The sequence below is a fragment of the Poecilia reticulata genome, chromosome 6 (assembly GCF_904066995.2).
Source record: "Poecilia reticulata chromosome 6, P_reticulata-male-v2, whole genome shotgun sequence".
Lineage (NCBI taxonomy): Eukaryota > Metazoa > Chordata > Actinopteri > Cyprinodontiformes > Poeciliidae > Poecilia > Poecilia reticulata.
The window spans coordinates 7,460,590-7,487,214 of NC_088835.1; the positions used below are offsets into that span (position 1 = coordinate 7,460,590).

General features: G+C 39.6%; 2 long non-coding RNA genes across 3 annotated transcripts in view; both read left to right on the forward strand.

Annotated features, from left to right (window-relative positions):
* Nucleotides 1–54: 54 nt before the first annotated feature.
* LOC103465948 (uncharacterized) overlaps nucleotides 55–26,625 on the forward strand; it is a 114,058-nt gene continuing 87,487 nt past the window's right edge. Inside the window, exons 1-3 of one of the 2 annotated variants that reach the window (XR_533885.2) lie at nucleotides 55–260; nucleotides 3,037–3,201; nucleotides 5,165–5,456. This is a non-coding gene — a long non-coding RNA (uncharacterized LOC103465948). Of the gene's footprint in view, nucleotides 261–3,036; nucleotides 3,202–5,164; nucleotides 5,457–26,625 lie in introns of those variants that run through there. The other variant, XR_014087815.1, reaches the window with a different exon arrangement.
* On the forward strand, nucleotides 22,663–23,678 carry LOC145551929 (uncharacterized). The gene is made up of 2 exons (XR_014087811.1): nucleotides 22,663–23,242; nucleotides 23,316–23,678. It is a non-coding gene; the product is annotated as an uncharacterized LOC145551929 (long non-coding RNA).

Here is a 26,625-nt window from a genome sequence, read left to right on the forward strand (position 1 = left end):
ATTTAAAGGAAATGTATTTGTTTTCTATCTACAATGGCCCTAATACGCCGCAAAGATGTATTATTGTTCCCGCTAATGCTACGTAGCGTGTTTGTTTTGGGTGTATTTACCCATAATGCCCTGCAGTTCGCTTCCTGCTTTTGGAGCACACATTCCAACCGCGGCAGGGCAGAGTTCTGTTTCAGCCAAGTCAAGAGCTAGGTTAGCATCAGAGTTTGGTTGCTCGTTCCCACCACCTCAAGCGAAACCGGACTTTCCAGGTAAACTCACTGGAGATGGATACAGCCTTGTTTAGTCCAGAAATGTTTGTTACATTCCTCTGAAAACACCAAGTTAAATTGAAGTACTGAACGTCCTACGGCGGTGTTTAATGAGTCTTAATGAGACTTAATGAGTCTTCATTAAGATAAAACAGGGTTTGCTTTCTCAATGGCGTGTTCATGTGTTAAAAAAATGACAAATTAATTTCACAAGAACATTTAGAAGGGGAAATTAACATGTTGGTTCCTTCAAAAATGCTAACTATATTCCGTCATTTTAGTTGTAAGTCATTTGCTTGTCCTGTAAAAACGAGACGGGGAACAAACGGGTTGACGTCGCTGTAGTTCGTCCATGTGAGCAAAGAGATTTTCCACCAGACCACTGGCTTTGGTGGCGCAGTTCAAGTTTGCTCTCTGGTTTTGTAATTGTATCTGCTCCTCTCTGAGGAAAATGTGAAGAGAGCATTGCGAGAAAAAAAAAAACAACATTCCACAAAGAAGCTATCATGGACACCAAACACCATGTCTGAATATGTGCAAACTAAAAAGCCAGAATCCATCTGAAGGCTGTACTAACGCTGCATGATACGCAAAGATGTGTGAATTTGGGAGCCGCATGCCTCAAAGGCGGTTTTGAAGTAATGGATGGTGGTTTTAATATAGTCAGAAATGTCAGCCAGAGTTGGGTAGCAACTAGTTACATTTACAGAGTCACATTTACTTGAATGTCTTTTGGGGGAAAAAAAGTACTTTCAGGAGTATTCTTACTATGCTACTTTTTACTTTTACTTAAGTAATTTTAATATGACGTACTGCTACTGTTACTTGAGTAAAATGTATGTTTCCTCTACTCACCGTGAGTGACTTCAAACAATCTTGGTTTAACCAAAAGTTCACCAGACGCACACCTGCAGTTTTTGTCAAAAGTTTCCTAAGATTTAAATTAGAAGGGCAGTTTTGCGTAAAATGACTCTTTTTGAGCTTTACATTATGTTACAATGTTATTCTCGTCAAAAACATACCTGGAGTAGAGTCTTGATTCTTTTATGCATGTTTGAAAATTTTTTTAATCTCCCTTGGCAACCATTCAGCTTTGCGAAACGCCTGGATGGACCTAGCCCTGCCTTCAAGGCAAAGCTCCTCCTCTTTCTGAGGCACAGCTCTTCCTTAGAGCTGTACCGTCCAAGCTTCTGCCTCACAGAAGAGCCCTCACTCCCGACTCCCCCACTCAGCTCCTTCAGACTAGCCAGCAGCAATTAGCAAACACCTGGTAGAACTGCACATCAGCTGAGCTCGTTATATGAGCTACGTTTTTACCTTTACTTTAGTAAAAATATGTTGAAGTAGAGCCAATCTTTGGCTACTCTAGCCACCTCTGGTTTCAATTTTATGTCTTTCGTGACTTGTCCAGTTGACAAATGTCTTTACATCCCGTCACACCACAGCCACAAACTTCAGCGTATTTTATTGGGATTTAATACAATTGACCAACCAGAACCGCTTTCTAAATGGATTGAAAAAGCGACTCCACATGTTAAATCTAGTGGGCCCTTTTGTTGCTGTTTGCTTTTGTTTCTACACTGTAAATCAGATTTGTGACAACGGGACGCTGTTCAGCGGACGAGAGCTGTTATGTTTGTGGGAGTTAACATGCTGAGATGCAGATGTGGTAACAAAACACAAAGCCTGAAGAAGTATGTGACCGTCCTGCCAGAGGGCCGGTGGAGAGAGGTGTGTTAGGTTTGGAATGGTGAGGCCGATCTCTTTTTATTTTTTTTCCCCTGTTGTTTGTTTTGACACACATTGATTTACAAGCCACACTGTGGCTCTAGGCTTAGACAGATCAATGGATTATTAGATCACAACAACCATAAACATCCCAGAGAGAACTTTATTCGCTTGAGCTCTATGTTTACCTCCTAAAACAGTGACTTGTACTTGTTTTGCCACTTTCCATACCACAAATTCAATGTATTCTGTTAGGTTTTCTGCATGATAAACCAAAAGCTACATTTTTATCCTACCCTGCTTCATTTTTTTGCTCGTCAGTGAAAAAAACGTGTCCTAATTTACTGAATAGAGTCCAGCTGTGTGCAGTTTGGGTAAAAACAATTGGCCCGGTTAAAGTCCAGAGCAAAGTTCAACTGAAAGGTTGTTAATGTTAACTGGATGGCAAACGTTGCAGTCTTTAGATGTGCAAAGTTGGTACGAACGCAACCTAAACGGTGTTTCATTTTATTACAGCCAACGGTTGTTAGAAAGAAAACTATTGAATTCTTGTCATTATTTACAGTAAACGTTGGCCTATCATAAAATCTCAATAAAATACACAAGATTGTGGTTGTAATGGAAGGAAATGTAAAAAACTACAAAGAGTGGTAATGAGTGTTGAAAAGATCACTTGCAGGAGAAATGATAGACTAAAAATATACTTCTGAATAGTCCTTGAAGCAAACAACTTTAGCATAATGACACACTTTTCACTTTTTGCATCTGGAATACTTGGAAAAAGGGTAAAATTCTAGCTAGGCACATATATCAAACTATACGTGGCTTAAACTTTCAGTGTTTTAATTTTATTTTTTCAACCACTGGTATAGACTGAAATCCTTCAGTCCAGGAACATTTTATTAAAAATTTCCTTGAATGAGTCAAGCTCTCCTGCCGAGCCGATTCTTGGAGGCACTTTACAGAAATGCCAAGCTGCAGCTTGCAGATCTGGTACAGTACGTTCAGGTGGAGACTAATTTTCCCCCCCGGCTTTAATGTGTTCCAGATGCTCCAAGGGCAAACAGAAAAGGTTAAAAGAACGAGGTGGACTGCTCTGATGATGCCGAGCTCGTTGTTCTGTTTCCGAGCTATCAGCTTCTCGTTGAGCCGCTTAAAAAATCAAATCAAATCTGCGGCTAGTCAACGAAGGTGACTCGACGTTACAGAGAAGGTAAGGAAATCCAGATGTTTCTGTCCAAACTCGAGGCCTGGGTGGGAAGGTAATGTTTCTGGTAATGGGATGCAACTGGAGGTGATGTCACCTTTTACGGCACGCTCCAAAAGAAGCCGTCATCAAGTTCCCCCTGAAACGCCGGGGCTCGCGGAGGAACGAACGAAATCTAAATCTGACGCATAAATCACCGCGGGAATTAAGAGTGTTGATAGCTGAGTTAGAAAGCGTTTTCAGACCAATTAAGTTTATTCTTTACACACTCCTCCGACGCTCCGAGAGTGTTAGGGAAAAGCTAAAAAGGGGTTTAATGGTAGGGAAATTACAGCTTGGAGAAACTTCCAGAAACCCTTGAGGTGATGCCAGCTAACCGTGCACGGAAGAGGGGCGGGTGGGTGGGGGTGAGGTATGAAGAAACCGGGCACGAGCGCCCTCTCAGACGCTTTTTCCATCAGACGCAGCTGAATCCCCGGGACCAGTTGACAACTTCTTTCCCAAGGTGGCTGAAACGGATCCATCGCACTGCGTTCCGAATAAAAAAAAAGAAGGAAAGCCGAAGAAGTCTGGAAGCAGAGTTTAGTTTATTCGAACTTCATGGGGAAATGTCCAGCTCCTTTCAAATCTAGTCATAGTTGACAAATGCTCTCGAAAAACTGGAAACTTTAATGAATCAACCACAACCTTTATTGGCCTTTTATGTGACAAGCCACAATAACATAGTGGACAAATGTGAAGCGAAAAAAGCAACAAAACAGTTTTCTGAAAATTCTCCAAGTAAGAATCTGAAAAGTGTGGCCTAGAGGCAGTGGTGCCCGCAGAAGGGGGGGGGGAGGAGAAGGGCCCATATCTCCCTCTTTATAAATACTAAAATACTGTCCAACCCATTTGGCCCCCCAGAGAGTCATGTTCATATCATAGAAAGGCAGATAGTCATCTGAAGACATATGTAGTGATACATGTTTACTCACTATGAAATGTGAAAATGTATGTCTTCAAAAATTTGTTACAGAAATTCTTACAGTCTCACACCAAGCATCTGTTTCCAGCTTTTTTATATTCAGGAAGGTTTGAAAGAAGCCATTTGCTTCAAACTTAATTTAGAAACGTTAACCATGAACTGCTAAATGCCTCAGTGGAAGGATAATCCATTACTGCAATAAGTAGGCTACATACTACCTCGGTTTTATCCAAACGTCCATCATGGTGTTTTTGTTGAGCTAAATTTGCCTCCGAGTTCATTACGTTGACTCTCCTCATTAATGTTTTCACTTGCGTTTGTGACTCTGCGTAGTTGACCGAAGTACAAGACCATGTAACGCACTGCTCTGAACTAAGAGAGGCTTCGCCACCTCTACCAAAGGAAAACATTCCCTCAGCCTGGTGCTGCCACCATGTTTCACTATGGGATTGGTGTGCTCAGAAAAAACACAGAGTGCTAATTTCCTTGCCTCATATTCACTAGTGTTATCCAAAGAATCTCTTGAGTCCTTTCTTTCTTTATTTCCATAACATCCGAGTGTCCCTAGCAACTTTGAGTCTTCTTAAAGCAATAGCCTAGACCTCAGAGTAAGTAGTCTGTCTTGCAGCCTTAGGAGACACATGGTAAAAGCATCATGCATTAAAGTGGCAGCAGATGTCTATAAAAGAAAAAAAAGGACATAGTGTTAGGATTCAGAGTCTGTATGAATAGAAGCGCTACTCTGCTCTTCCCTCCAGGAGCAAACCTCAGTCTGCCTTAATGAAAAATCATTCTGTGCTCCTTCAGAAACATGTTGTTGGGCCCCAAGAGCACCACAACTGTCTGTATCAACTGTCTGATTGCAAACATGCATCACCCAACTCAGATTTTCCTCACATTCCTGAGTGATCCTGCCTGATGTATGGCTATATGATGTGTATAAAGTATATGATCTGTTTCATACGGCTGCTACTTTTTTGTCAACCGGACTATCTTGCCCTCCAGGCTGACACCGCTGATGTTGTTTTGATTCTTGGGACAGAGGGCTTCCATCTTTAGTGTCTGAAGGAAACGAAAGGCAGCAGACGGTCGAATCCGCACCACGGTTGAGTGTGGTAATCTCATCTCCCGCTTATCACCAATGTCACAAGGCCAAAAGCTCACGCTGAAATGTTTCTGTGGATCCATCTTATCTAGACTGGAAGGGATGTCCAGCGCTGCACGTTTAGAATATTTCACGAGATGTTTTGTCCTCGTTCGATTGTTTGCAGAAATTCCTAAGATACTTTGTTTGTGAGCTGCTTCTTCTTCTTCTTTGTTTTTTTTTTTTTTAGAAATTCATTTAACTACTGGAGGAGCTAATCAAATTTCACAATTTTTGATAGGCGTTTGGGAGAATATATAAAGCGACACTTAAACCAATGCTGCCAGGACATGATGGTTCTAAAAACAGGGGTAGAAACCAGTTGCACTTCTCCTCCTGTGTCTTGAAGACGTTTCACTGCTCAGGCACACACCTTCTTTGCTTCTGAACTTGGCTGGAAGTAACAGGCTTACTTTAAGTTGTAGTCAGAACAATCTCACTAATAGGATTGTTAAAGTCACTAAAGCTCCTTCTCTGCTGTTAAGTCTCACTGTAGCCGGCTAATGTATGATTTGGTTAAGGCCAAAGTTGAGTTCGTCTCTGTTGGCAGTAGTTGGGAGGTTACAAGGTTCAAACAAAGTCATGCAAAAGTATTTGTATCACTTGAATCTTTTCCACATTGTTCCATGCTACAACCACAGGCCTATATTGTAGGGATTTTATGTGAAAGAAATTCAAAGTATTGGTATGTTTGTTGGTATGTCAGAATCCACCTTTGCATAATCTAATCTAAGCATAAATACAGTTGTTCTGCCAACTCCTTAAAAACATTTCAGAGTATTAATGAACAATTGGCATCATGAAGACTGAGGGGCACACCAGACATGTCAGGGATAAAACTACAAAAAAGTCTGAAGCAGAGTTGGGTAATAAAAAGACTTTTGGTAGATGTTCTAGTTCAATAAAACCAAAGTTAAACCTTGAGAACGCATGCATAGTGATATTTGTGGAGGGAATCTCACTGGAAAACACACCATACCATGATGGAACATGGCAGTTGCTTAGACAACAACATTTTCAGGTGATGCAGTAGCTCAATCAAAGTCCAAACCTAAATTCAACTGAGAATCTACGCCAAGACTTGAGAACTAATGTCTACAGCAGTGGTTCTTAACCTTTTTTGAGGTACCGAACCCCCCAGTTGCATATGCGCATTCATTGAACCCTTCTTATTCCAACCCCCCCGACACAAAATAATTTGCGGTATTCTGATTTAGTATTGTAATTATATTAGCTGTGTTACCCCCCCCCCCACCACTAGAGGCAGTAGCAACCCCGAAAAGATGCGACTAAGGAGCAGAATTAGACTATAGAATTTGGTAAAAACCTTGAGCTTTGCTGGAGTAATTAAAGACACAAGTTTAAATCCATGCTGAGAGAGGAGCTCCTTTAATCAGTGCTCCTCCGCAGCACTGATTAGCTAAGCAATGTAACGTGATCCTTTGCAGCAAGTGATGGCAAAGCGGGGTGTCATCACGACTTTACACAAGTGTGTCTTTACCTCCTCGGCAGAGGCTCCGCCGAACCCCTGAGACCGACTCATCGAACCCCTGGGGTTCGATCGAACCCAGGTTAAGAACCACTGGTCTACAGACTCTTTCCATTCTTTGACTGAGCTTTAGCTAATTTGAAGAGATGTATGGACAGCATTCTAATCTCTGGCTGTACAAAACTGGTAGAGGCATTGTCTAAAAGACTTTCAATGGTAACTGTAGCAAAAGTTGGTTTCTACAAATTATTAACTCTGAATATAAATGTAGACTACACAATTTTGGAAAACCAAAACCTTCTACTACCCCATAGTACAAGGGGTACATACCGTACCCATAGCACGGTATGTTTCTATTATTTTTCCATAATGCTCTCATACTGTTTACCATCTTTGTGGCAGCCAGATTGTTTTTGTGGCTACTTTTTTTCCACATTTGTTTCCTTGTCCACCCTCGGCATTCCTTCTGCATCTCACCTCCTCTTTACTCCCAATCACTCAATAAAACCGAGGGAAAGCTGACCCAGAATTCAGCCGGACTAGTTAGTCACTTCGGTTTCCTTAAAGAAACGTCTCTCACAGGGTCAGAGCTCTATTATGCCTGGCAGAGGTTCCAGGTTAAAAGAGCTGTTCTGCAACACATACGAGGCATGTTTTCCGTTAAGCATGCAAATACTGTGGGTCACGGTGCAACGATAGAAAATACATGTGTAGATGCTGGTTAGCATGGTTAGATAAAAGATGTACAGCAATGCCAGTTAAAACTTTGATCTATTTGCAAACGACTGAGCTCTGCAACATTAAAACATGGCTAGAACTGTAACTACATTAATCATAACTCTTTTTCTCTTCAGTGTTTCTGTCAGGTTTCTGGTGGTGCAGCTCTGCTGCCTTCAGGAGAATGGGACAACAGAGTATCGTCCATAAAACTTCACCCACATGGCATTTATTGTGCAAACCAGAGCTTTCAGTGGAAAAACAAAAGTTCCAGATCCTATTAATGCCATACAAATATGAGACAGAAACATGGATTATATCTTTATATAGACCTGTCTATTGATTTATAGATTAATAGTTTTACTGGACAGAAATTACAAAGAACACATCTGGTTCTTAATCAAATCCTAATGAGTCAAATTGAAAGTGTCATGGAGTCATCAGCCTCATGACATTAACACTGACATGAAAAATAATATTGAAGAAATAAATATATCAAATTTAATTAAAAACAGAAATAAGTGATAAGTTATTTACTGTTATGGTCTGTAAGATATATTTATTCTCAGTTCTAGATGTGGTCTCCACAAACCCATGGCACTTCAACAATATTATTTTACCTTTTATCTGGAAATAGTGTCTGTTTATTATTCCCATACAGTCCTCTGTATTAATTATTGATCAAAAGGTCTTGCCATACAAGTTTATTCCTCTGTATTTACTTTAGTTTCTTAGTTTATTCTTGCATTTTGTTCTTCATTCATTTCTATTTAGTTTCCTTTGATTAGTATTATCCTCTCTTGGTTTATTGCTATGTCCACTTTAGTTTCTGTCCTGTTGCTAGATTTATTTTATCGTTTATTGACGCTCACCACCAGAAATCTTCACTCATCACCTGCCGCGCCGCCTAATCGTCATGTGTTTCACATCATGTGTTGATTTTTCACTCTTCAGCGTCGGATTTTCTGTTTTTATGCCATAATTCACATCTAGTTTGTCGCCCCGTTTTATGTTCCGCTTCTCCTGTTTCAGAGTTTTGCGCAATGAACACGTCGTTTGTTTTCTTAACCCCCTAAGGTGCGCAGCGTTCGGGAAACGTATCGATGGGGAAAAACCTTTTAACTGACATAAACCTTTTAAAACAACAGAAACAATTTCTGTATTCTGATTATTGAAATTTAAAAGTGCTGTTGTACCGTTGTTCTATCACACCCGTTTCATACCGGACCGTTACAGCACCGGTGTTAACGCTATAAAATGAACGCTCTTTACCGTGATATCACCCATGGAGGGATTTCTTTATTTAAATGGGGTCATTTTTCAGAGGGATACAAAGTGAGGGTATGGTGATTTTAGTAATTACATGTTTATAAGAGAGATTTTCTGTTGTCCTTCCATGAAAGCGGGCCTTCAAAAGGAAATAAAACACTTTTTAATTTAAGTTGCTGCTTTGACATGATCACAGAACTGCCAAAACATATGCACAAAAATACCAGACAAAGTGAATCACAGCAACGTCATCAGCCGTTGTAACGCTGAACTGATGCGATGAAGCTACTAGAAGCAGGAGAGCAGAGCTGCGCCAAGAAGCTACAAACACTGAATAGAAGAAGAGTTGCCATTGATACAGTTGCAGCCAAGCATGATTTATTGTTTACACAATACAGTTTTACCAAGTTGCTCAAAGTCTAAACTGGTATTGTTGTGCATTTAAGGTGTAAAGTTTACCTTCGACCAAACGCCCCCCCAAAGGAATCCCAGCGCCCCCCTTTTGTAAAAATGTCCGCCAGCGCCCCCTGCCGTCCTCTGAACACCCCCCGGGGGGCGGTACCGCCCACGTTGAGAACTGCTAATCTAATTGGTTCTGTGTAATGGAAACTTTACACAAGACGTACCTCAGCTAGTTCAATCTCAGGTGCTCTTGAGGGTAAAGGTCACATATCCACTGGTTACCTCCCCTTCTAATTTAATGTTTGCATTGACGTCGGTTCACTCAAGATAAAAAAAAAAAAGTATCTCTCTCATCAGCAGCCACTAAATCTACAAAAGTAGGACTTTGCAAATGTTTTGACCCTTTCCTTTGACGTGACATCACGGTCTTCAGAATGCAACCCACTCCGCCATGAAGGACGTCTAAACAACTGATGGGCTCCTGTAAAGCTTATCACAAAACTGACAATTGATATTCAATCAACAAGTTGCGTGTTGCCTGGTCGGCTGCACAAACAGACAAGGATGTAAACCAACCTTGTAAATTTATTGTGAACCTTTTGATGAGGAAGATGACGGCGATGAATAGCAGCCAATTGTAAGGACTGACAACATTCGGTGTATTCGTGGATTTGCAGCAAACACTTTTTACAAGGTAAAAAGATTAACATTTGTACGCTTGATAAGGAAGCAAGACTAGAAAGATGCAATCAATTATTGCCTTATGGAAAAGGTGCGCGCCTGCTCAGTTGTAATCCTGGAGAAAATGACTCACCGTTAAATCATGTAGCCTAGCATGTACCAAAGGAAAACAAAAATCTGGTTAGCATCTACACTTTTGTATGCTTTTAAGTCTACTCTGGTGTAAGAGGATGTGGTGGTATAAATCATGTGGCGTGAATTCAAGTGAAGTTGGTGATCAAATTGACAGAAGTTGCAGTTCGGCTTACAAGCTAGCTACTTTCAACTTTTGTAAATAGTGCCGTGTATGAGCCCCAACCAGGTGGGTTATGTTCACAGACAAATTAGTTCGACTTGAACGAGTAGAAACCGTGGCTGTACTGGCAAAAACAACTCAGGAAAACAATCTCTGTTGCTCTGTCCATTAATCTATGTGACGTCTGTCAGGGCGCCTCAACGTGATGATGTAGTAAGCGCTGAAACTTTTCCCATTCTGTTGTGTTGTTAGCACAAACTTAAATGTATTTTATTGGATTTTTATGTGATAGACCAACAGAAAATAGTACATAATGGTGGAGTATGCCTTGTCTTTACACAAGTAGGGACTGAAATTTAGACCCATTCCTCTTTTGCACAATAAAATTTAATAAGGTTTAATTCAGTTTTAGTCAGTCTTCATATTCTGAGTGGATTGAGGTTTGGATTTCGACTGAAATGCTGATGAAATAAAGTGTATGCTTGAAACATGAAACACAAAAGCATAAAGCGTACGGACACTCCTGCAAGGTGATGTTTGCTCCAATCCCATGAAATCCTTAAATCGATAATTGAAAATGAGTTTTTATAAGAGCAAACTATATCATTTCTTAACATTTTATTTCACTCAGCCTGGCTGAGGAAGCAGATTCCAGTGGGCTGGACACAACATGCTTCCACATTCTTCTAAAAAAGTCATTATGTGGTGTGGGAGAGAGAGAGCACCCGTGTGCAGAATTTATAGGAGGCAGCTGGACAGAAAACTGAAGTGTCTGACCCAAAACAAAAGTTTTTAAGAAAGAGGACAACCAAGGACAGCAAAATCCACAGAATGAAACAGGAACAGTAAATAAGAGGAAGACCGAACACAATGATATGGAAGTGATTTAATGAACTGCGGCTGAAATTGGACACAGAAGTAGTGTGACATAGTGTACTTCATTGAGAAGTGCTGCTAATGTTTTTGTAATACTTTAACATGGCTGGGTTTTTACTGGAGGAACTAGAAGTGACATCAGCTCATTGTGGCAATATTATGTAACATTATAGGTGGGAGTAGATGGTGGATTTGTTGAGGTTATGTTTTATTCTCTGATGGAAACGGTCACACACCAGTTACAGTATTATTCCTTTGAGGGCAAGTCGCGGTTATCCAAGTGAAAAATGCATCCATGCAAACTTATGTTTGGTCCAAATTTTGTTTTGGCCTTAAAAAATGCACGCCTCCTTGCTTTAAACCAAACCTCAAAAGCTGAGGGCTCAGGGCTGTGAAGCTTTTCCTACCACTGAAATGTTCACATTGTTTCAAGTCCAAACTACAAAGTTCAGCATATTTTTTCGTCTTTTTTAATTATCTTTTTAATCAAAAAGGCTATTTAACGTTAGTCATATCTTATGTAGCTGCAACAAAAAACAGAAGAAAAATTGAGTCAGAACTTTGCACATGAACCCAGATGCTTACTAATCTTTATGTTGTTGTCTCCATGTACAAACCAAACCAAACCAACTTTATTTATAAAGGACTTTAAAACAACCACAGCTGATACAAAGTGCTGTACATTAAAACACAACATAATAAAATAAAAAAATAAAAAATAAAAAATAAAAACTTACAGTTTAAAAACAAACACAATTTAAAACTAGATCCCGCTGGTGTTGAAAGCCAAGTAAAATAGATGGGTTTTAAGACGAACTTTAAAAGTGGATAGTGAAGGGGCCTCTCTGACCTGCAACGGCAAGTCATTCCATAATGACCCCTCTGAGCTTCCTTCTGGATCTTGGTACCTCCAAGAGCAGCTGATCTGCTGACCTGAGTGACCGATAGGGTATGTAGGGGTGAAGAAGCTCAGAGAGGTAAGCCGGGGCAAGATTATGCAGTGATTTAAAAACAAACATAAGAATTTTAAAATGAATCCTAAAATATACAGGCAGCCAGTGAAGTGAGGCCAGGACAGGGGTCACATGTTCTCTCTTTCGAGTTCCTGTCAGAAGTCGTGCAGCAGCATTCTGAACCAGCTGCAGACGTGAGAGCAGCGACTGACTAACTCCCAGATAAAGGGAGTTGCAGTAATCCAACCGAGTCTAAATAAAAGCGACAACATGGAGATTAGAATCTGAAATTGAAAGAAGAGAAGTAGAGGAAACATAAACTGCATTTCCTTTTACAAATGGGTGCAAATCTTTGTCAATATTTTGCAAATATAAAAAACCCCACAAAATTTCCCAGTTATAATGTTTCCGTTAAATTAAATTCATAAGCTTGCTCATGCAATAAGTGACAAAAGTCATGGATGTGACGGATGTAAACCGTTATATATATTAATAATTCAGTCATGACGTTGGCGCTCATCAGCCATCAGCCAATCACAAAAGACATCAACGTCTTATTCAGGTGTTGGAGCGACAAGCCTCGTATACTTGGGAATGGCTATGTATGCAGTGTTTTGGGAAATCGTACTCGGTAGTTTTACAGAAAAGCTGTGGATTCAAAACGTTTGAATGACGCTCTACTTTTTATAAACTGTGCCATGCTGAGAGAACTCTAGTGGAGCCTGCTGCACATCGTCCAAAAAAACCCAATCTATCAGCCTCCTCTCACTTCCTGTCATCTTCTTCATGGTTTTCGGCTGTAGTGACAGTCAGTTGTTGATCATATGAGCTGTCATGCAAAAGTGTTTCCATTGCAGTTTGGCAAAATGCATCCATCTCGATGCGGCTGAAAAATCACCTCATCCTGGTGGAAAAGCTTATCAGGTTTTTTCGAATTTGGCGTGTTTCCATTAAGCAAATTTATTTTCATACTTTCAATTTGCACAATTTTTTATGGTTAATGGAAACGCAGCTATAGATAGCAATTTGAGAGGAGTAGGGGTAATATGACCCATTATTTGTTCCAGATTTAATAGATTCTCTCTTTCTGTATTCTTAAAGAGTCTCTTAGCTTTTCCATTTTGTAGATATCCAGAACAACTTGGAACCATTTGTGGATGGGTTTGGCTCAACCACGTCCTTCCAATCGCTTTCTTGCTAGCCTCTAAGAGCAATTTAAGCAATTTAATATCGTCTCTTTTTTGCCAGTCTTTTTACATGGCTGAAGTATAAATTGAAAATCACATTTGATTGGGTTTGCTGCTGATACTAGTCTGATACAATCCCAGAAAATGTGATAGTGGTTTGCCTTTGTCGAGCCATATTGCCTCCGTTTGCATCACTACGTTTACCTTTAGACTGAATCCTGAAATATTTTCTGGAAATCAGAACTTTCTGATGGTCACTTTAAATACAGATTGTTGTCCTTAAGTCACCTTATAACTAACCTATTTAGAAGACCAATTGGCTTATGTCTTGAGATGTTTCCACATAATCTGTTGTCATGACACCATCTACTTGGTGAAATTCTCCGTGCCCTCGTGCAGCAAAACACCCTCATAAAATCTCCAAAATTAAGGCCTTTGTCTTTGAGTGTTGTTGCAAACTGTGATCTTGTTTTGGTGCTGCTTTTAGACTAATTGCTTCTTCATCACTGAACGGCCTCTCAGGTCTTAGCAGTACAGGTTGGGTTTCACTGTGGATAATGAAATTCTCTTCTTCTGGTTTCTATCGGCATCTTCACAACTTCCTTTGCTTTTGTTTCACACCCAAATATGAAGGGATTTGTTATTGCGTATGCAGAGTATGTTGATATCTGTTTTCGACAGTGTGAAGTCCCAACATGATTTTTTTCTTCTGTTTCTTCTGTTACTGCGAGAAAAGAGGGTGTTCCACATTGCCTGACCAGTTTATGTTTTTTTTTAAATTGTTTGTGGTGAGAATAATTTACACAATGTTTGTCTGCTTGCTTTCATTAACTATAAAAACAATCTGGATCTCTGTGGTATTGCTTCGCTTTAAAATCAATAAAGCTTGCCTGCGGGTGTCGCAAGGATTATCTGTGAGGTTTCACCATTTTACATTTCAAGTTTGCCACGTAGCGAAAGCCTGTTCCTGCCGTAAAACTCAAGAGGTTTTAGTTTGCAAGTGACTCACATTAAAATTGCTGAAGGCTTTGGGAAAATAAAGAGAGCAGCTTATGTTTAAATGAGGCAAACTACAAGACCTATTAACAAATCCTACAGGGTCACTGTGTCTCTGTGTCATCACTTGGGATCGGCAGAGGTTGTTGTTGTAATCTGAGCATTTCTGTATCTTTATAAATCTGTCGGCACTCGCACCACTGAGCTGCTTTAAATCGTCTTCTGACTTTGGCGCATTTTCAGACTTGTGCAAGGAATTAACCGGGACTGGAGTGATGCAAGACACCAAGCCGTACTGAATGAAAGGAAAGATCAAATCTGAGTTTATATATATATATATATGTGTGTGTGTGTGTGTGTGTGTGTGTGTGTGTGTGTGTGTGTGTGTGTGTGTGTATGTATGTATGTATGTATGTATGTATGTATGTATGTATGTATGTATGTATGTATGTATGTATGTATGTATGTATGTATGTATGTATGTATGTATGTATGTATGTATGTATGTATGTATGTATGTATGTATGTATGTTCAATGTGTACTTAAAACAGCATTATTGATATCGGTGTTCTCCAAATGCATTACTACAAACTAGAAGCTAAATGGAGTTAATAGGGAACAAAATTGAAAAAAGAACAAAAAAAGTTTTCTTTGGTCAAAATTGTTAAACTGTATTCTTGTAGTTTAACAACAAGAATACAGTTTCTTGTTGTTAAACTAGATACATTCCAGTCATGTCAGACTGGAAAGAATCCAGTCTGACATGATTTTGAACTAATTTTAATGCAATGAAGAATGGGGGGAAAAAGTTTCAGTTTTATATGTGCAGAGCTGGTGCAGACATACCCCAAAAGACTTGCTTGGGGCAATTCAGCAAAACGTGGTTTTGAAGTATTAACTCATTTGAACACATATTCAGCTTTTTCAGGTTTGAAAAAAGAAAAAAGTGTACTTTCTTCCCAAGTTATGTGCTGCAGGCTAGGAGCACAAACCGGCGTCGTCACAGATTCTTCCACCTAGCAGCTGTTAGATTTTGTTAACCATCACTGCTCCCAACAAACTTAAACTGATTGAAGTATTTATATCCTTTAGTGGTATGTGCACAGTTTATCCATATTCTTGTAAACTTTGCATTTTATTCACGTTAGCTGCTTTTTTCTTTGAATGGGTGATGTAAATTTGCTCTTCCTGTGCAGTCTCTTGTTAGGTTTGTCCGTCTCGTTGCAAGTAGTCACAACATGTTTGAGTAGCTCCAGCTTGGCTCTGATTTGTCCTTTTTGTAGACATTTGTTTATAATTTTTTGGGTCGAGGCATTGCATGTCTGAATAATTATTCCCTCCTGAATTTGGACGCAGTGCAGATGAAAGGAATTGGCTCTTCCTTTTTTACATTTGGACAGTTTTAATGTGTAAATGTGGAAACTATTAATCTTAATTCTAGAGCATTGGGACACAGTTATTGGCATGAACTATAAATGCTCTACATTCTTAGGATTTTTCTCAATTTCTTTTGAAGTGTTCTGTTTACATCGTTTATAATGGTTAGAATTAGATCTAGAGTCGTGAATATTTGTTGTAATGTTAAGTCTAAATAATCCTTTAAAACCCATATTGTGTTGACATTTAGCATTCAGTACTTTGCAAAAACTAGAGTGAAAATGACATTGTACAAACATACCAAACAATAAGAAATGGCATCTTGGATACTCAATAAAGAAACAAGAGAGCAAAAAAACAAAAAAAAACAAAACCCACACACAAGCTTTAAATCTGGAAGAAACTAACCCATTATCAGTGACATCATTAGAAGGTAGAAGACCATATGGTTTGGTTTTTTGGGTTTCCATTTGCATTTCCATTGACCATATCATTGCGCAGTTTGACATTTCGAGAATAGATTTGCTTCAGAGAAAACATGGCAATTTCGAAGAAAATAGTTTTTGATAAACACAAGTTTTTTTTTTATTTTATCAAAAGCATTGGACTTTTAAGTATTTAATGAGAACATTGCGATTGGAAAATTGTGTTTTTCGACATTAGCCAAATATCAACAAAGTTTTGCGCACATTTGTAATGCCGATGCAGCATGTGTGGCTAATTAACAACCCGTTCTTTTTAAAGAATGACATCTTGGAAATGAAACAAGCCTTTCATTTCCTTATCCAACCATTTGCTCCTGAGTCAGGATGATATTGAGGTCTGCTGCAGTCAGGGGAACAGAGTTTGTTTCCACTCCAGCAGAAGATGAGCCCAGCCAGCTCACGTTTCGGACTGGTGAAAAACGACAGGCGGATAAATCATCAAATGTTGAGTCCTATTCTTTTGGACAGACTTTTCATCAACTTCAACAATGCGAGATTGAATTGGTAACATTCAATCTCGCATTTTGGTTTTCTCATTGGATGATCATATTGGGGGAAATGCAGCTTTGTTCTGGTTTCGTAACAGCCGAAACTTTAAGCCGCAAAGTTGCCCTCAGGAGGAATTACAACATCCTCTAAAAAGGCAGTGAAAACAAAAAACTGTATTCCAACTGTATGACGTTACACGCATGTCGCTATTTCATCACATCTTTTTTTCTGAGGCGGCTTTAAAAGCATGCTACTCGTTTTGTTTCCGGATCCACAGCCAGGCAGCAAAAGTTCCCTCCGGAGACAACATCCATTTCCTCAAAACACAGAGCACATTCCTGAGACGCTGTGCGATCCATGTAAACGACACTCCTGCTTTGGGGAAATAAAGAAATGCTTTCTTTTTTAAAAAATCACACATTTGGAGCTGAGTGCTTCTTTTTTTCCACTTTTTTCCTTAGGTTTTATTCCCGCATTAATAACTGACTTATTTTCAATCTCCACTTTGGTAACGGTGTGTTCAGGGTAATAATACGATGTTCTATATACCGAACCTGGATGGATCTAGCTCCGCCTTTGAGGACAAAGCTCTTCCTAAGAGCTGCAGTTTCTGAGCTTCCCTCAGCTCCTTCAGACTAGCCAGCATCAATTAGCAAACAACTGGTGGAACTATGCATTTGCTGAGCTCATCTCCCAGAACACTGTTCTGGGAGATTTCCAAACCTTGATATGTTTTTTTTTTTAAACAAACTTTTTTTAAAACATCTCCATACTCTCATTCCTGCTCTGTTCACTCTGTTCCTATGTTCTGGTGTTGTTTTTGCTTCTCTAATGTCCTCCAACAAACCGCTGAGGCCTTCTCAGAACAGTTGCCTTTATTCAAAGTTGACTTTGACTAATTATGGGGAACTTCTGGATGCGGTTGCTCGCACCAGATTTAATTAAGGAGTACCGGGTCAAGTCATTTGGCCTTTTTTCTTTCACTTCAAAACAACACACAACTGTTTTTATTACTATTTTGTGTTTGTTGAATAGTAAAATATTTCAATAAAATACAATGTGCGATTCAATTCATTTGCCGGATGGTGGACCAGAATCGCCTCGAAGCCATACGGAAGTCTTTCGCCATGGCCTCTCCAAACTCCTCCCACGCCCGAGTTTTTGCCTCGGCGACCACCCGAGCCGCATGCCGCTTTGCCTGCCGGTACCCATCAGCTGCTTCTGGAGTCCCACAGGCCAAAAAGGCCCGATAGGACACCTTCTTCAGCTTGACAGCATCCCTCACCGAAGGTGTTCACCAATGGGTTCGAGTTCGGGTCCACCATCCGGCGTCTCAGGAGGGGGAAGCAGTGCAGCACCAACACTGTTTATAGTGGGGATGGTGTGCTGCTGACCTCAACTCGGGACGTTGTGGGCCGGTGGGTGGAATACTTCGAAGACCTCCTCAATCCCACCAACATGCCTTCTGTTGAGGAAGCTGAGCCTGGGGACTCTGGGTTGGGCTCTCCAGTCTCTGGGGTCGAGGTTGCCGAGGTGGTCAAAAAGCACCTTGGTGGCAGGGCCCCGGGGGTGGATGAGATCCGCCCGGAGTTCCTTAAGGCTCTGGATGTTGTAGGGTTGTGTTGGCCCACGCGACTCTGCAATATCGCATGAGCATCGGGGGCAGTTCACCTGGATTGGCAGACTGGGGTGGTGGTCCCCCTGTTTAAAAAGGGGGACCGGAGGGTGTGCTCCAATTACAGGGTGGGTCACACTCTTAAGCCTCCCTGGTAATGTCTATTCAGGGGTCCTGGAGAGGAGGGTCCGTCGGATTGTTGAACCTCGGATTCAGGAAGAGCAGTGTGGTTTTCGTCCTGGTCGTGGAACACTGGACCAGCTCTACACCCTCAGCAGGGTCCTGGAGAGTGCGTGGGAGTTCGCCCAACCAGTCTACATGTGTTTTGTGGACTTGGAGAAGGCGTTCAACCGTGTCAACACCTCGGCTGTGCCGAGGTGTTGAGGGGATCCGTTTTGGTGGCCTTAGGATTGCATCTCTGCTTTTTGCGGATGATGTGGTCCTGTTGGCTTCATCAGATCGTGATCTGCAGCTCTCGCTGGAGCGGTTCGCGGCCAAGTGTGAAGCCGCCGGGATGAGGCTCAGTGCCTCCAAATCCGAGGCCATGGTCTTGAGCCGGAAAAGGGTAGAGTGCCTTCTCCAGGTCAGGGGGGTCGTCCTGCCTCAAGTGGAGGAGTTTAAGTATCTGGGGATCTTGTTCACGAATGAGGAAAGAAGGGAAGAAGGGAGCGGGAGATCGAGAGGCAGATTGGGGCAGCGTCTGCCGTGAAGCGGGTGCTGTACCGGTCCGTCGTGGTGAAAAGAGAGCTGAGTCAAAAAGTGAAGCTCTCGATTTACCGGTCGATCTACGTTCCCACCCTCATCTATGGTCATGAGCTTTGGGTCATGACTGAAAGAACGAGATCACGGGTACAAGCGGCCGAAATGGGTTTCCTCCGCAGGGTGGCTGGGCTCTCCCTTAGAGATGGGGTGAGAAGCTCGGTCATCCGGGAGGGACTCAGAGTAGAGCCGCTGCTCCTCCACGTCGAGAGGAGCCAGTTGAGGTGGCTCGGGCATCTGGTCAGGATGCCTCCTGGACGCCTCCCTGGTGAGGTGTACCGGGCACATCCCACCGGGAGGAGGCCTCGGGGAAGACCCAGGACACGCTGGAGGGACTTTGTCTCTCGGCTGGCCTGGGAACGCCTTAGGATTCCCCCGGAGGAGCTGGAAGAAGTGGCTGGGGAGAGGGTAGTCTGGGCCTCCCTTTTGAAGCTGATGCCCCTGCGACCCGACCCCGGATAAGCGGAAGAAAATGGATGGATGGATTCAATTCATTAAAAAAAAAAATGCTTGTTACAGTTGTCATCACTCGACGTCCTCCCGGTGCGCTTTAATCCGTATACTGTAGCTTTGTTTGAGTATCTGAACCGGGGAAAATGTTTGACACTGAAAATTAGAAGCTAGGATGGATAAGACGACTACAGCAGGAACAACTCGTGTCAAACCAGTTTGTGCTGAAACCAAAAAGCTGTCAGCTGCCTCAAGAGGCGACTGTAAAAGCTCAATATCAAGACTGTAGAGACAATCTTTCATAGTAACATGTCCTGGATTACAATATCATTTTCAGCAAGCACTGCTAATCCACCTCATTAGCTTTTGCTGCTCCTCTTTAAATCTCTGACCGTATTTTTCGAAAGCTGAGCAAGAGAAATGTTGGGAGTAGGTTATAAGATCGTTTCATATTTTTATGGATGCTTTGCAACTTTGGAGATGTGCTTTGCAACCATTGTTGGGTAGCCTTTGATATGCTGGTTACCGACTTCCGGTTGTAAAAACAATATCTTGTTGCCACGGTTACGGATCATAACAACAGTCCAAAAGTAAAAAGGCAAGAACGAAAACATTTGTGACCTGCAAGGTATTCAAAACTAGAGAGAATAATTGTGCAAAAGAGTAATACCTCTGCAAAAACAACAAGAACAAACAAATCAGACCTAACATAAGGGAGCTGCAATTATGGAAAAAAATGTGTTGTACCATCTAAAAATGAAAAATAAAAGTTAAGCTGCTATGAATGATATGATTCCACAGATTAGTAAAACATACTGTTCCAATAAACGGCCAACTATGTCAGCTGTGCATGCATTCTTTGGTCACATTGTCTCATTCAAAGTTCCCACTTGACCAAAGACGAACGAGCACCAGAGCGCAGAGATTAAAGAGCCAAAGCATGACTCAGGCTTTGTTTTTCCACCAGCACACACATCTGTGGTCAGTGATTCACAGCAATATCACAGTTTGTGCTGCTTAATGTTTCCAGAGAAGCTTACTTTTATCGCCCAACCCATAGCGATAATCTTGTGGCTCAGATATCTTCACCAGAAATAAGTCCCTCTCTGAGCAAAAAAAGAAAAAAGCCATTCCTAAACACGTGGGAGAAAAAAAAAAAATCTGTCGGGCCCCGGTGTGCAGTTAAACTGATCAGGCTGGTCGAAAATGACATTTTCATGAAGATTGAGTCAGATATTTTCCTATTTCCACTGCAGCTTATTTAAAGGAGGTTAATGTAGAATTCACACCAATTTTTTTTCTCATTTTTAGGTCAACTTAGGAGAAAATAGATCAACATCAAATAAGTAAAGCAGATGCATAGAAATAAAACCCATAAACCATCATTACAAAGCTTCTCTTATCAATAAGATAAGATATTTAGCTCTTTTTATTTGCAACTGTGAGATGATAAAAGATAAATTAACCCCAATCAATCCATTCACACCTGAGCTCTCAGTGTGTTATAAGCTCCTCGTACTTCCCGCACTCTGTAGAACATTTTTCAAGGTCCGACGGCGTTCACAGGCCTCTACGGATGAATTTATAGAAAATAATAAATATTTAACTTAGTAGGGCAAAAACGGTGGGAAGCAGACAGCTCAATACTCATTTCCCTCGTGATCCATTTGAGATTTTTTTTTTTTTTTAACGCTTGCGCTGTTTTTAGAATCTGTAGAGACTCAAATAGAAGTACAAAAATGCACAAAATGTAAATTTTGCATGAATAGATTCCGTTTAATTACAAGAAGTGGAACATCTGTTTAGAAGTCACGAGGAAGTGTTTGACTTTGTGTTTGACAAGTTGTCCTGCAGCACTTTACATGTGACGTAAAAGCAGGAAAATACAAATTTTGGACAAACATCATCAGAGATTCCCCACAAATGGCGAATGCAAAGCTGCCGGCGGTCATCTGTCCGCATCCCGCCCTCTGCAAACGTTGGACGTGAAACATCGAGTAAAGGGAAACGGATAAGGAAGGGTTCTGCTCCTGTAGAGAGGCAGCGGACTCCTGCCAACAATATCTCCTTCCCAGGTAGTTGCTTGGGATTTCTTTGTGTCTCCCAATGTCCCTGCTTTCTCTCTGGAGCCGGGCACTCTTTTTACGGTTTGACACAAAACTCTGAACAGCTATTATCAGCAAAAGAGGAAACCCAGCGAAACAAACAATGAAAATATACACCCACTTTGTCAACAAGCCTCCAAGCCACATTCCTGGTGTCTCATGAGTCAAGAGGTCTCTCAGGAGGAGTCAAAGAGTAAAATAAGTTCTCATGAAAAGTGAACGAGTCAAAATGAAACAGAAAGTTTGGTGCATGAAAACCTCCTTTCTGAAGTTCTATTCAGAAATGAATTTTTTTTTGTGACTATTTTATTATTCTTAATCAGTGAGAATGCATTCCATGCATTCTCACTTATAGTGTTTCTGTTTTTCTTTATCTTTATCAGTGAGAATGCATTCCATGCATTCTCACTATTGTTTTTCTGTTTTTCTTTATCTTTATTATTCTGTCTTCCGTACGTTTTTTGTCGCTTAACTACTTTCACTACGTTTCACTAATTGTACTAATTTATATATCAAAACGTTCAGCTCCTTCAGGAGAATGGTGCTATGACTTTTGGTAAACTTCACTATTGCACTTTTTGAAATAATTGCACTTTTGTGCAAATATTTTCCCCATAGAAATGAATGGTGGAATTGGGCAAACACTCTTGCTAATGACCTAATTATTGTATTCAGGTGTGCTGCAGCAGAGGCAGCAGAGAGTCCTCGAGGACTGGAGTTTGACACTCCTGCTCTAGTAACTGCCGTTTTTGAACTTTTTCTGCTCTTTGACAAACAAAATTATGCTGTTCATACATATTTCACTGTAGAGAAATATTTTATGCATTAAAATATAGCCACTAGTGTCTACTTTATGGAATTATTACCATCATTTCAACAGGATTTACTGTTTTCTGTTAAACTCCTCTGGAGTACAACCTTGTCACACTTTCTCCTATTCTTTCAATGTATTTTCTTCTTGTGCTCTGTTTTTATCTGTTTCTATGCATTCTGCTTGTCTACTTTTCTGTTTGCCTTCTGGTTTTACTATCTTTTAAGATCTTCTACAATCTTTAATCAATTTTATAAATTCATATATCAAACATTTCTACTTCTTCTGACCCTTTTTGCTCGTGCTCTTTTTTACCTCTTCAAATATTTCTGGTTTACTGTTTCCACTAATTTTTATACTTATTACTGTTTCACTATTCAATTGTTTCAACTATTTCTGAGATTGCACTAATTTCCTGTTGTTTCAATTATGCTCTTTCTTAAACTCTGTTTCACTTTTTGACTTTTTCAAATAATTCAGGTTGCACACAAACTCCTGCTTCTGCTGAATTCTGCTATAATTTATATATTATATAATTTATATAATTTATACAGTATAATTCACTATTAAATATATTAATATAGTATATTCACTATTCAATTGTTTCAACTATTTCTGGGATTGCACCAATTGACTTTTGTGCTAATTGTGCTCTTTCTCAAGTTCTGTTTCACTTTTTGTCTTTTTCAAATAAATCATGTTGCACACAAACTTCTGCTTCTTTAGCTGAATTCTGGTATACCTTTGCTAAGTTTCACTAATATAGATAGATAGATAGATAGATAGATAGATAGATAGATAGTGTTGTTGTCCTCCGTCCCTGCGCCACCGCCAGCTACCACCAGAGGGGGTTTCCCCAGCTACCTTCTGACGCCCCACCCCGCGGGTGTGTCACCACGCACCTGCAGGTCATCCGATCATCACCAGGAGCTTAAGAGGAGCCGCCTAACAACACTTCCTCGCCAGAGTGTTGACCTTCGCGGTAACAGAGATCAGTAAGAAAGCCTTATATTGTTAATCCTGCGTGTTCTAACGCCTCCATCTCCTCACCCCAGGTTCCATCAAGTCTGAGAGCCGGATCGAGTCCATGACCAACCAAGCCCGTCAGCTGGATCCGGGTTTCCCCGACGAGCACCATCGAGTCGGTCTCTCTCTCCCTCAGCTCCCCGGACTGACATCATTCTGGCTCCTGCCCCCGCAGCTCCGACGTTTCTGCCCAGCCTCCAGTTCATAGTTTTCCCTCGCTCGAGTTCATTGATATGGTGTAAATGAAGCTTTGTATAATTTATGGGCACAACCTCTGCCGCAAATCGGAACTGCCATTTGTTTACATGTTAGCAACTCGCTAACATGCTAGCTCCCTGTTATCAAACAGGATGCCTGTTGTATGTATTTAATATACTGTGTTTTTATTGTCACCAACTGTGTGTGTAATGTGATTCGTGTGCTGAGGAGTGATCAGAAACGCAGAGAACAGATTCGAGGTGAGGCAGGCAGTTCTCGTGCCTTATGGCTGTGGGCGCTCATTGTGACTCCACAACTGCAGAGTAAGATACGGTAACAGCGAGCTAGCCATACAGTAGCTGCGCTGATGCAGAGAACGAGACAGACGTGGTTTTCAGTTGTACTTTAACGGTTTCACACTTTGTGGAAAGTGTGAAACTTTCAGCACAAAAGGTTCATAGCCTCACCAGCTATGCACCTAAACGCACATCACTGACTAATTGCACACACATCTATATATATATATATCTCTATCTATCTATCATAGCTTCATTATTTTTTAACTAGTCTGCTTTTCTGCATGCCTTATTTCTGTTGATTTTACTATCTTTTAGCTTGTCTACTCTTCTATGTCTTCTACTTCTATTTTATTCTTTTTCCTATGTTGCTATGTTTCACTCTGCCAACGGTTTCAACTATTTCTCGTTTTGTACCGACTTCCGCTTCTGCTAAATTTTTCCTTTTTGATTTGTTTCACTGTTCAACTGATCCAACTATTTTCTATTTCTTCTGATATCTTCTACTTCTTAAGCTTTTCTCCATTTTTCTTGCATTTCTGCAGCAGACATTCTGCAAATATGCATTCTCACGGCTGTTTCGCTAGGAACAGCTATTTTTCTAGTCAGTGAGAATGCATTCCATGCATTCTCACTATTGTTTTTCTGTTTTTCTTTATCTTTATTATTCTGTCTTCCGTACGTTTTTTGTCGCTTAACTACTTTCACTACGTTTCACTAATTGTACTAATTTATATATCAAAACGTTCAGCTCCTTCAGGAGAATGGTGCTATGACTTTTGGTAAACTTCACTATTGCACTTTTTGAAATAATTGCACTTTTGTGCAAATATTTTCCCCATAGAAATGAATGGTGGAATTCGGCAAACACTCTTGCTAATGACCTAATTATTGTATTCAGGTGTGCTGCAGCAGAGGCACTTCTAAAAGTCCTCGAGGACTGGAGTTTGACACTCCTGCTCTAGTAACTGCCGTTTTTGAACTTTTTCTGCTCTTTGACAAACAAAATTATGCTGTTCATACATATTTCACTGTAGAGAAATATTTTATGCATTAAAATATAGCCACTAGTGTCTACTTTATGGAATTATTACCATCATTTCAACAGGTTTTACTGTTTTCTGTTAAACTCCTCTGGAGTACAACCTTGTCACACTTTCTCCTATTCTTTCAATGTATTTTCTTCTTGTGCTCTGTTTTTATCTGTTTCTATGCATTCTGCTTGTCTACTTTTCTCTTTGCCTTCTGGTTTTACTATCTTTTAAGATCTTCTACAATCTTTAATCAATTTTATAAATTCATATATCAAACATTTCTACTTCTTCTGACCCTTTTTGCTTTTGCTCTTCTTTACTTCTTCAAATATTTCTGGTTTACTGTTTCCACTAATTTTTTATACTTATTACTGTTTCACTATTCAATTGTTTCAACTATTTCTGGGATTGCACTAATTTCCTGTTGTTTCAATTATGCTCTTTCTTAAACTCTGTTTCACTTTTTGACTTTTTCAAATAATTCAGGTTGCACACAAACTCCTGCTTCTGCTGAATTCTGCTATAATTTATATATTATATAATTTATATAATTTATACAGTATAATTCACTATTAAATATATTAATATAGTATATTCACTATTCAATTGTTTCAACTATTTCTGGGATTGCACTAATTGACTTTTGTGCTAATTGTGCTCTTTCTCAAGTTCTGTTTCACTTTTTGTCTTTTTCAAATAAATCGTGTTGCACACAAACTTCTGCTTCTTTAGCTGAATTCTGGTATACCTTTGCTAAGTTTCACTAATATAGATAGATAGATAGATAGATAGATAGATAGATAGATAGAGAGATAGAGATAGATAGATATAGATATATATATATAGATATAGATAGATAGATAGATAGATATAGATATATATATATAGATATAGATAGATAGAGATAGATATATATAGATATAGATAGATATAGATAGATAGAGATAGATAGATAGAGATATATATATATAGATATAGATAGATATAGATAGATAGATAGAGATAGATAGATAGATAGATAGATAGATATAGATAGATAGATAGATAGATAGATAGATAGATAGATAGATAGATAGATATAGATATATATATATAGATATAGATAGATAGAGATAGATATATATAGATATAGATAGATATAGATAGATAGAGATAGATAGATAGAGATATATATATATAGATATAGATAGATATAGATAGATAGATAGAGATAGATAGATAGATAGATAGATATATAGATATAGATAGATAGATAGATAGATAGATAGAGATAGATATAGATAGATAGAGATAGATATAGATAGATAGATATAGATAGATAGATATAGATATAGATAGATATAGATAGATAGATGATAGATGATAGATAGATAGAGATAGAGATAGATAGATATAGATAGATAGATATAGATATAGATAGATATAGATAGATAGATAGATAGATAGTTAGAGATATATATATAGAGATAGATAGATATAGTTAGATAGATAGATAGATAGATATAGATAGATAGAGAGAGAGAGATATATATAGATAGATAGATAGATATAGATAGATAGAGAGAGATAGATAGATAGAGAGAGATAGAGATAGATAGATAGATAGATAGATAGATAGATAGATAGATAGAGATAGATATAGATAGATAGAGATAGATATAGATAGATAGATATAGATATAGATATAGATAGATAGATGATAGATGATAGATAGATAGAGATAGATAGATATAGATAGATAGATATAGATATAGATAGATATAGATAGATAGATAGATAGTTAGAGATATATATATAGAGATAGATAGATA